Raw genomic sequence first — 11474 nt, forward strand, 5'->3', positions numbered from 1 at the left:
CAGGAGAAATATATATACTGTAAAAGGAGCGTAAAATGTTGTATGTTATGCGTACATTAGCATATATTAATATAAATGTATATATTAAAGTAGAAATCCCTTTTTATGCCAATGTTCAGCAAAGAATATATTCTTGTCCTTCAAACTACAGACAGTGAAAAACAATGTAACATAAAAATGAGGATCATGAAAGGGCAGTGGGAGTAATAAAGAGAATAAGGTGGGTTAAGACAGAAAAGAAACAAGATTAATGTTAAATTCAAGGAAGACATTCTTAACAACTACTTATATCTCTGTGCATTTTATATGTGTATAGTTTACAAATTGTCTAAATTACTTTCTCAATACACTAATATAAGTTACCCTTAAATCAAATTTAACTCACTCATTCCTAAAGGACAAATTTAATAATCCTTTTCATAAATTGACTTAAAGAATGATTCCCCATACATGCTTATTCTCATAAGGCCAATGATGTACCCCCTAGTCAAATGTTATACTATATACACATTATTATTAATTAAGGTACGTTCAGCTACAAATAACAAAAACATTATGAATAGTGGCTTAGAAAAAAATAAGTCTATTTGTTTTGTACAACAAGAAGGTCATGGCTAGACAGTTCACATTGGTATGGAAGGTCATCCACCTCCCCAGGCACTTGTGGCCCTTCCTTTGTCCCACTCTGTCACCTTCGGCTTGTGGCAGTCACATTTCTAGGTATCCGGTTTTCGTTTCAGAAAAGAAAAAGTATAAAAGGGAAAGGATGTAGAGCAAAAAAAGAGAGGCAAACAAGTTATATTTCTTTTTATAAAAACTTTCCTGGAAGTCTAACCCAGCAACTTCTTGAAATCCATTGGCTAAAACTGCATCATAATGGCCTTTTGTGGCCTCAAATTAATGTGAGAAGATAAATATTTTAATTAGCACATTTTCACCCAATGAAACTAATTTCACTACATGAAATTAGTTAGACTACATGAAATTAGTTAGAATTCTAACTAGTAAGGAAGGAGAGAATGTCAACTGAATAAGCAACTACTTATACTGAGAGTGCTATCATGATAAAAACATGTCATCTATAATTTACACCCCATGCAGGCTTTCTATACATGTGGTGTTAGAAGTGAAAATAATAAAGACCATGATAGCTACAGCTGGTTAACTTCTAAAAAAAAAAAATTCCGGTTACCGTGGCCAAGTTAAAGAGTGTGTCCAAGAAGTTTTCAATTTGTTATGCATCCCACACACTTTTTTAAAATTCCATATAACTAAGATATTATGTAGGTATATCTTTATTTAAAGGCTAGAAAGCGAACTGTCATAGAGTTGAAGTGATTTTCCCAAGTTCCATCTCTAAGGCCAAGACTTTAACCGAGATATTTTACATTTCACCTCTCCTTTTTATTCACCATGCTTTCTTACCCATTCACGCCTTTAGGCTGAACTATTCTGTCTTTTGTCCACCTCACCCCCCCCCATTGATATTGATGTTCATTTCAACCAAAACACAAACTTTAAAAAAGAAAGTATAGTTTGGGGGTAGCTCATTGTTTAATTGGTTATAGGCTTGAACTTTTAGAGAAATAAATCTGCAGAATCTTTAGTTCACTGATTATTGCTAAAATAATAATTATAAAAATAAATAGATTGTTGATTAATTAATTAATAAGTTACTTCTCTACTGTGCTAAGTATAACTGGTAAAGACCACTTTTTTAATCATATGAACACATGTGTACCTTTAGTAGCAATAGGTTTTCTAAAAAGGTCTGTGATTACTGCAGTGATAGATGGAGTTATAAATATACATAAAGGTCTGATTAATTCTGACAAGAAAAGTGTTTCTGAATGAGAATGAAATCTTTGAAGAAATTCTTGAAGCAAAACACAAAAGTTCTTCAAGGTAATTAAAATTCAGTTTTATTCAGTTTTATTCAGATCTTTTATGTGGCTAGAACTATAGTACTTCCATGGAAATCCAAAATTGTTAGTGTAATATTTTCCATCAAAGCAATGACAGACCAGGACCTTTCATGGCATCATGAAATAATTAGAAAATGTTATGTTTTGAAAAGAAAATAAGAAAACAGTCACTCTATTTAGAACTCACTGTAATCTGTTTTTTTGTTAAATAATTTATGAGAAAATTATCCATGAATAATATGGACTATAGATTGCCGCTATTGACATGTAAATGAAAATTGTGTTTGATCCTTCCTAATGATGGAGTTTGAGAAGAAATTACTTGCCACATCAATAGCAATAGATCAAGAACTGGAAGTTTGTGTTTTATCTGCTCTGACAAAGATCTCAAATTCAACATAGCAGCTGCACTTGGGGCTATTGCCTGCTTAACTTGGTGTCAGTCCACCTCTCTTTTTCAGGATCCATCTAGTTTCTCTTGGCCAAAATAAATTTAAAATGGATTAGGGATATGACTGGAACCTGCACCTTCAAGTGTGCTATGGTAACACTAATCTCTGAATTCCCTCCTTCCTGCAATGCTGATTCTAATTACTGTATTGTCTGGGGTGGAAAAGGGCAATTGCAGGATTTTCCTCTTAATCCTTCCTATCTTAATCGCACCTTTTTCTTCTTTCTCCCCACATGTTTTACATGAGGTGCTAGATTTTCAGGTTCATGAACCCAGTTGTTCCTATTTCAGATCTAGGACACATGTGGTCAGTCTCCATGATAGTTCTGCCGGCTTGACAATTAGACTCTTGATCCTACTTTCTGGCATAGTCTGCCTCTCAAATATTCCACAGTAGCCCACAGTTTTTATAAGATCTTAGAGTTGACAGTTGGCATTCCTGGGCCCACTTTTTTATTTTTCCAAAGATTCCAGTATTTACAATAGCAGCCACCCTGATCATGTGTCATAATTATTGCTCTGACACCTTTTGTTACCATGTCCGTAGCACTTCTTAACATGCCACCCTGCACCTGTCAACAGACCCAATTAGCCACAAGGTACAAGCTTGATAAACTGTGATGCCACTATATGTGAAGGATTATTACCACCTCATGTGGCACCAGAGAGAAGATCCTAATTGTCAGACTACTGAAAAATCTGGCTCTAAATCTCATCCATAGGGGCTGCTTTCTAGGCTCATCTTGGTTCCAACCATCACAACTGTAGTTTTTATGTCAGTATCACATGACAGGGACTTTTCTGCTCTACCATATCAGGTAGTCCCAAATAACAGAAATGAGAAAAAAGAGAAGCAAAAGAAAAAAGAGAATAACCATGGAAAAGAGTTTTGCCAAACTGAACACTGCTTAGTATCAAATGCAACTAATTGCTTAAATCTCTGAACCACTGTCCTTTAGACTATATATATGGTTGCTTCTTCTGAATAATCCATTGGAGGAAGGGGTGAAAGATTTTTGTTTACTAGCTTTCATTTCCTTTTGATCAATAGTTTGCTCCATTGAGTGCTAAAATTCTCCTACAGTTTCTTACTACGAAACCAGTAAATTTCATAGCATCCTAGCACTTAATAGCAACAGAAAGGCCTGAAGCAGAAAACATGGATATGAGTGATTATTATTGGACTGCACCTTCAGATAATTACTTTGGGCATATGCAGATTTTGTCACTGAAGTATTACCCAGGGATAGAACTTGTGACCGAAGGTCCTGGATAGAGGTGAAACCAAAGGTTCCTAAAATGGAGCATAAGAATTCTTCAACAGCTGAAAAGCTTGTGTTGAACATCAACTAAACCGAGATGACTCTTACCTCTCAGCTTCTAGGCTTGCTTCCTTATCACAAAATTCATGTATGTCTGTAAATTTTTTTACAAAAAAGTTAAAGAAACAAATAAATTTGTTGTAGTAAATTATGAGACTATTTTGATAAGGAAAATAATGTGGTCTACCTGGCAAGGTACTCAAACTTCAAAGGCAATCAAATGATTAGATTATCAAACAGAATTTTAAGCTAAAAGCGTATTACTTATACTACATCATTCCACATAATCTACAATTTATTCCATATAAACTATGAATATTTTTAGAAAGGATTGGTATTTTAAGAAAGTGAGCATTCTCAGAGAGACTGGCCACAACACTGATGCTATTCTATAAAGTGGTGAATCTTTTCATTAAATTGTGTTTTCCTTTATTTATTGATTTTACTCTATTTGTGTGTGTGCATGTACTGTGTGTCATCAGAAGTCACACGAAGTTTAAGATAATTTATATGTTTAGTGGTCTCTTAGTTATGTTACCATTACCTGCAAAAATCTAATTATTTTTTTTGCTTTTATTCTTCATTTTAACTATTAATCTCTTTTTTCCTAGGTTTTAGATATGCTTCTATGCTAGCTCATAATTTTCATATCAACTGTCTTCATTTCTCTTTCAGAATAATAAGCCATGATATACATGTTTAACAATACGATTTGTAATATGTCTGTATGTTGATGCTCTAAATGTCCAAATGAAAGGCAAGCATGTTGTTTTAGAGTAAATCTTCAGTAGAAATTTTAGTTTGTTGCATATCTTTAGAGAAGGTAATTAATACTCAGGTGAGAAATGTGTTTAGTTAAGCATGTGTTTCCTGTCATAATTGACATTTGAAAGTAGTTTATTTGAATATGACTCTTTATGGTACAACTTTTTTTTTTTTTTTTTTTATGGTACAACTTTTAATATATTTTTTCTTCTGTCAATAATCTTAACTTGCTTCTGTAAAAATATTTAGAGTGTAATTCAGGCCATCAAGATGCATTTCCATGTATTTTTAAATCTCATTGTATTGCCCTTTATTTATTTATTTTTTTAAGTAGGCTCTACACCCAGTGTGGAGCCCAATACTGTGCCTGAACTCACAACTCAAAGATCAAGACTGAAGCTGAGACCAAGAATCAGAAGCTCAACTGACTGAGCCACCTGGGTACTCCTGTTTTGCCTTTTTTGGAACCAATTTTGCAAATAATATTGCATGAAACATAATGTGTCATAATTTTTTAAACATAAGATTCTATAGTATAATCACATTGCTTGATATGGAAATGGTCTTTATTTTTGAATATTCTTTAATATTCCTTTCAGAGGAACAAAAGGGAATGATTTTTATGTCAAGGAAAGATTTCTTAATGCTAAGAGGAGCATTCACCTTAAGCTATGAGACATCTCAATATATATTTATTCCTTTTTTCATTTATTCATTTTTTAAATAGTAACATAAACTATGTAATGGACATTAGTAACATGGCAACTGAATAATAACATCCCCAGAGATACACCTTCTAACATAACCCCGCTATTTCCGAGAGCCTCCCTTGGCTATGAATATAAGCTCACTCCAAAAAATTTTTGGTTGCAATAGACTATGTTCACAGGTTTTATATCTTTTTAACCTATCATTTATTCTCACTGAATTTGTTAATGTATGCGTCTATTTATAGTGAGTCCTAAAAAGGTAGAGCTGATTTTAGCTAATGATAAAAAAAATTCTGCCCCATTAATTATAGAGATAGACTCTTTTGCTGGAAAAGAGCCACCCAACTTTAAATGGTTAATTGATGAAGTTCGCAAAGAAATAGTGAACAGTACTGAATTTACAACAGATAGCACCATTAAAACTAATTTTCTGAAAAAATAATAAGAGCTGATTGACAGGTAAGGACCTATTAATATGCAATAGCTATAGCTATCTGCAGCCTCTTATTTTGTAGAAATGTGCTTTTGCTAATGAGGAATATAACTATTGGCTCCTTTTTTCGTGTTTGTTTTTGTTTTTGGGGGGAAAAAACAACAGTTAGGAAGAGGATAAAGGAACATGAAGGGATGGAGCATTCAATCCTCCTCTGCCCAAACAAAAGCAGACTATTAATTTTGTATCACTAAAGAAGAAAGATTGGAAGAAAAGATCTGAAAAGTTTGCTGACCTGCTAGGCGTCAAGGTGGTTAATTAAGACAATTGGGACCATCCAAAAGCAAGAAGTAACAATCGAGACTGTACACATTTACTGTGATGGTGCAGGTAAAAGGCAAAGAAAAAGAAATGTTCCATTTTTTCCCCACAGAACACCATCACGTATGGGTCAATTTGGTGACATTCAGAGCAGGCATGGAAAATGTCACTGCAGAAGAACCTTGAACAAAAGGTTCCTTCTGTTTTATGGAGCTGGAGAAGCTGGGGAGACTGCAAAGAGGGAGGCCTAGTAGTGGAAAAGTACAAAATCAGAATGAAGAAAAATGTCTTAAGGTCACACAACAGAGAGGTCTAGGCAGAGTTGCTGCAAAGTGCTTCGGTCAAGGCCTCCATATAAAGAAGGCTTTGGAAATCAGTTGCTTGAGGTAGAAATGCTCACTTCTGTATAAACATGAGGCGTGAGGTGGGGCAGACAGCCTGGGCCCTTGTTGCAGCTCCCTGGAGAAACTGCAGTGCATGTGCTATGCACTATGTCTGTGTGGGGGAAGACATTTTCCCTCCTGAAGCCTGTTAAACAAAGCCTTTGTAATTACCTGTGGTCAGCTGTGAAACATCGCACATATAATCTTGGCCTGGACCCAAAACTCATGAAATTTCTGGCCACCAGAGATTATGTGATACCCTGGGGACAACAATTATGCTTCAGGTTCCTGGAGGCAAATGAAGCATAGACACGAAAGAGTCATTTTCTAACCTCCTAAAATTTGGCAAACCATAAAATGTCAAGGGCTCCAAAAAATGTAGCACTGATGCATCAGTTACCATAGGAAGTCCCCGAAGAGCAACTTGAGTAAAAATGTTCTGCACACGGGTGAGATTCTGGGGACAGAATCTCTGAAACAACTTTGAAGGGAAGTTTGTATAGGTTAAGGTGATCCCAAGTATGGAAGCTTGTTTTAAGTACTGTAGGACTCAGGAAAAATAGTCTCAGGAGAGAGCTCTTTGTGTGAATTGAAAGAGCTGTTTCCATTAACTGCAAGACCTAATGGCCAAAAACCATTTGAGTATATTCCTCAACTGATAATTGGGGGTAGGGCAAGCATTCTCATCTTATGGAGCAACTACTGCCTAGGCAATTCAGCTAAAATCTTTGGTGACATTAAAGCCAATAGGTACGAGAATATGACCACAAAGCTTCTTTTGAGGTCTCTTCTGCTTTAATCCATAAAATCTTGGACTATAAGGTGTAAGCCTGGGCAAACGTATTTCTCTACCATTGGTGTGGCAGAAGAAGCAATGGACTCTGTTCTCAAACTCCCTGCCTGAACCACAGCTATCTGGGCGCTTGGCAAACCCAGATCAAATGATAGGGATGAATATATTGAGAAAACTCATTCTCAAGATTTGCAGTAGAGCAGAAGTTGAAGGATCTGTCCTCAAGGATTCCCATCCCATCCCATGTGGTTAGACACAGAAATGTATCAAGCTTTAGACATGCTTGGAAGTCCTAGTAAATGCTTGGAGTTCCTAGTAGTCAAGATGGGGGACCCGGAACATTTACAAATTGGGACAACCTAGAAGATATGCAGATGTTGTAAATAACCCCCAAATCTTAGTGAGTTAGTACAATCGAAGTTCATTTTTAGTTTATGCCAAGTTGGCTGAGTCTCTGAGCAACAATGCAGGACAGTTGTGCTCTTTGTAGCAACTCAGCAATCCAGGTTAATGAAGTCCCCAACACTTTTCAGTTGCTCTATCTGGAACACATAGTCTCTCCAAACTATGTGGAAGAGAAAAGCAGTGCTGGAATGTCTCCCTGTAGTAATTAAAGGCTTTGGCCCTGAAATAACCCATTACATTCATTCACAAAGCCTTTGCCAGTTCTAGTCACCTGACACTGTGTAACTACAATGAGTCATGGTGAACAGTGGAACTGTTTAAGGCAGAGGATCAAGCTGTGTGATATTGTAAATGTGACCTAATTCGTACTCAGGATGGTAGAGTTTAGAAATCTTCCACACTAAAAAGACTGAAGGATGGATTGGGATAAAAATGATTCAATTACTCTCAGGGTTCTTTCACTACCAAATAGTTTTTTCTCCTGTCCACATACATTAACATTTCTTACAATTTAAGATTATGACATTAATGATTCTGGTTTTATATCCACTGCCCTAGTCATCATTATTGATGCAGAAATAGAACTATCTTTTTAAAAATATTTCATTTATTTATTTGACAGACAGAGAGAGAGCACAAGTAGGCAGAGAGGCAGGTGGGTGGGGGGAAGTAGGCTCCCTGCTGATCAGAGAGCCCGATTCGGGGCTCGATCCCAGGACCCTGAGATCATGACCCGAGCCGAAGGCAGAGGCTTAACCCACTGAGCCACCCAGGCGCCCCTGAAATAGAACTATCTTTATGTCTAAAATGAACTGAGCTCCAAAGGACTCTTTGACAAAAATAGAATTAGATTCTAGATGTTAACTCCCCTTCCCAACAAATATGAAAGTTTCTTGTAAAGTTCAGAATTTTGTTGAGTTTTAATAACTGTCACTTTAACACCTAATAAAACAATGATCATTTTATATCCAGTATTTCTATTACTTAGCTTTTTAATTTATTTTTATTAATGCAAGGAAGGTGATATGAACTGGAAAACCTGGTCAGCTTAAAGACACCTGCTGTCAAGACTTCTAAAGAGGCATATTTATTAATTTAATTTACTACTCCTGATTGTTTTTGATATATTGTCATTCTTCCTTTCTTCCTTGAGGGGGAAATTTATTTATTTATTTATTTATTTATTTATTTAAATTTTTTTTTAGATTTTATTTATTTGACAGACAGAGATCACAAGTAGGCAGAGAAGCAGGCAGAGAGAGAGGAGGAAGCAGGTTCCCCACTGAGCAGAGAGCCCATGCGGGGCTCAATCCCAGGACCCTGGGATCATGACCTGAGCTGAAGGCAGAGGCTTTAACCCACTGAACCACCCAGGCGTCCCAAGGGGGAAATTTTTATGGAAGGTGTTACTGCACAGCTGTTATTTCCTCTCACTAATAATTAGCTCATTGTAAAATTCAATCTGTTGTTACTTTAAGCTTTGCTATTTCCCTATGTCAGCTGCCAAAAGCATTATGTAACTTACTTATTCATGTTTATTTTTAAAAATGGTGTGGAAGTATATTCTACCTGATATCAGCACAATTCATTTTTATCTTTAATAAGTTTTATTTATGTGTGTTTTGCCTCACGGTAAATCACACTTGTTCAGTATTTTGGGGGATTATTTTTTGGTTTGTGCTTGTACATATTAAATGTCTTCCTATACCTTCAGCTCTCTGTTCTCATCTGTTAAACACAGTGTGCTGGACACCTGGGTGGCTCCGTCATTTAAATTTCTGACCCAGATCATGATCTTGGGGTCATGATGTTGAGTCCGGGGCCGGGCTCCATGGACAGTGCACAACAAGCTTCAGAGCCTCTCTCCCTCTCTCTCTGCCCCTCCCCTCCGCTTGCACTCTGTCTCTGTCCCTGTCTCTCTCTCTCACTCTCAAATAAATAAATAAATAAATAAAATCTTAAAAACTAAAACAAAAACATAGTGTGCAATCTGGATTATAGGGAAAAACAGACATGAGAGAGAGGTGGCTGGGCAGGACAGCATAGAATAAATATAATGTATCCAGGAGAAAAATGGTTTAGGACAAGACTGGGCATCAAGACATAGATACACTCATTCCACCGTGCAAGAGCGTCAATAATGTGCTATTCACATTTCGTCCTTATTTCCAATACTCCAATCTTCTAATCAAAATTATTTCTCTTCCCATCACAAACATGCAGATATAATATGGTAATAGTTTGTCAAAAGTGACAAACAGCTAAGGATATTAAGTATCATAAGAGGACATGTGTGTATACATAGGATATATGTGTATACACACTAGCATACATGCCAGGCACACACATAGCAAACACATGAACATCATCCACACACACATAGTCAGACACCACACACATAAAACCCATACCTACAATATACCACATATCCATCTATATCACACAGGCACACAACATAAACCACTTTCTACAAACTACTCACACACTCACATACACTCCACCTGTCCTACCCTCACACACAACACTCAACGCTCTGACTCCTGAAAACCACAAACTTTACATCACTGGCACAAGCATGTATAAAGTATCATAGTCCTTTACAATGATTTCTTTGTTGAACATTTGTGTTAAAAAGAAAATTTTGTAGTTTCCTAATAACACCTATAAAGGTAATTTACTTGTATGTCTTTGTTTTTAAAAATGGCCTTTCAATATTGTCTTTGGAATATCCCAAGGGTACAATATTTGTTTAAAAGGGTTTGTAAAGAAAAAGTTAATTTTCTTTCCAACACTTTTTATTCCTCAAAAAAAGCTATTAATTATTTCTAATATTGTTAAAAATATTCCAATAAAATGATGAAATAATTAAATTAGTCATTAATCTCATAAATGACTTTTATCATAATGCACTTTAGTATTAAGAACCATTGCAAATATGGGTTTTAAGAGATAATTATTCCCAATATTAAGTTAAAACCATTAACCCCTGTTATTAGATATTTGTCTCTGTAGGCTTATAAATACACAGTGATAAAATGTAATCATGGACGTTCAGACATAGACATCTTTATTCCAAAAATGTTTATTGAAAGCATATTTTATCCCTACTACTTGACAAAAGAATCAGAAAATACTAGAAAAGCAAAATGATTGTGAAAGCCATGATCATTGACAATAGATTTTGCCCAACTCTTATTATTTATCCTTTTCTCTCTATTGGGAGAGAAAAATGGTGGTGAGAGAAATGAGGGAGGGAAGACAGTAAGCAGGCTAGAGGGGATTAAGTCTGCTCGGATAGGGCACATGACAGATGTAACTTTTTTTTTAAAGGCATAAAAGGCTTAGACTAAATTAAGGGAGGAAAAGGCCTAAATTTGAACCACCATATCTCAGTGTATTATCTAGCAAAGCTAAATGCTTGAAATTATAGAAAAGTATTAACTGATACAGCAGCTCCTCTGGCACAGATGTTTGTGTTTGTACACATGCATACATGGACATGGACGTAGATAATTCCAAATACAAGTAAAGAAACAAAGGAATGTGATAGGCATGGTCAAAGGAAGAGAGAATAACATAAAGGATATTTTTCTTTTTTTATGTATTTCATTTATTCATCTGAGAGAGGGAGAGCGTACACAAACAAGCAGGGGGGGAGAGGCAGAAGGAGAGGGAGAAGCAGTCTCCTTGCTGAGCAGGGAGCCCGATGGAGGGCTCCATCCCAGGACCTAGAGATAATGACCCAAGCTGAACGAAGGCAGACACTTAACCGTCTGAGCCACCCAGGCACCCCAAGGACAATTTTCTAAGGCCATTCATGACTACAATTCCAGTTCCCTTCTACTGTGAAAAAAAAAAATCTTGTTTTCTAAGTTTATACAATATATACAACATACATATATAAAATATATATATATATATATGTGTATATATAACTTTAATGTTCCTGACAAGGCATTCTTCTTT

Source organism: Enhydra lutris, unplaced genomic scaffold (genome assembly GCF_002288905.1).
Source record: "Enhydra lutris kenyoni isolate GAN:26980312 unplaced genomic scaffold, ASM228890v2 scaffoldscaffold4, whole genome shotgun sequence".
Taxonomy (NCBI): Eukaryota; Metazoa; Chordata; class Mammalia; order Carnivora; family Mustelidae; genus Enhydra; species Enhydra lutris.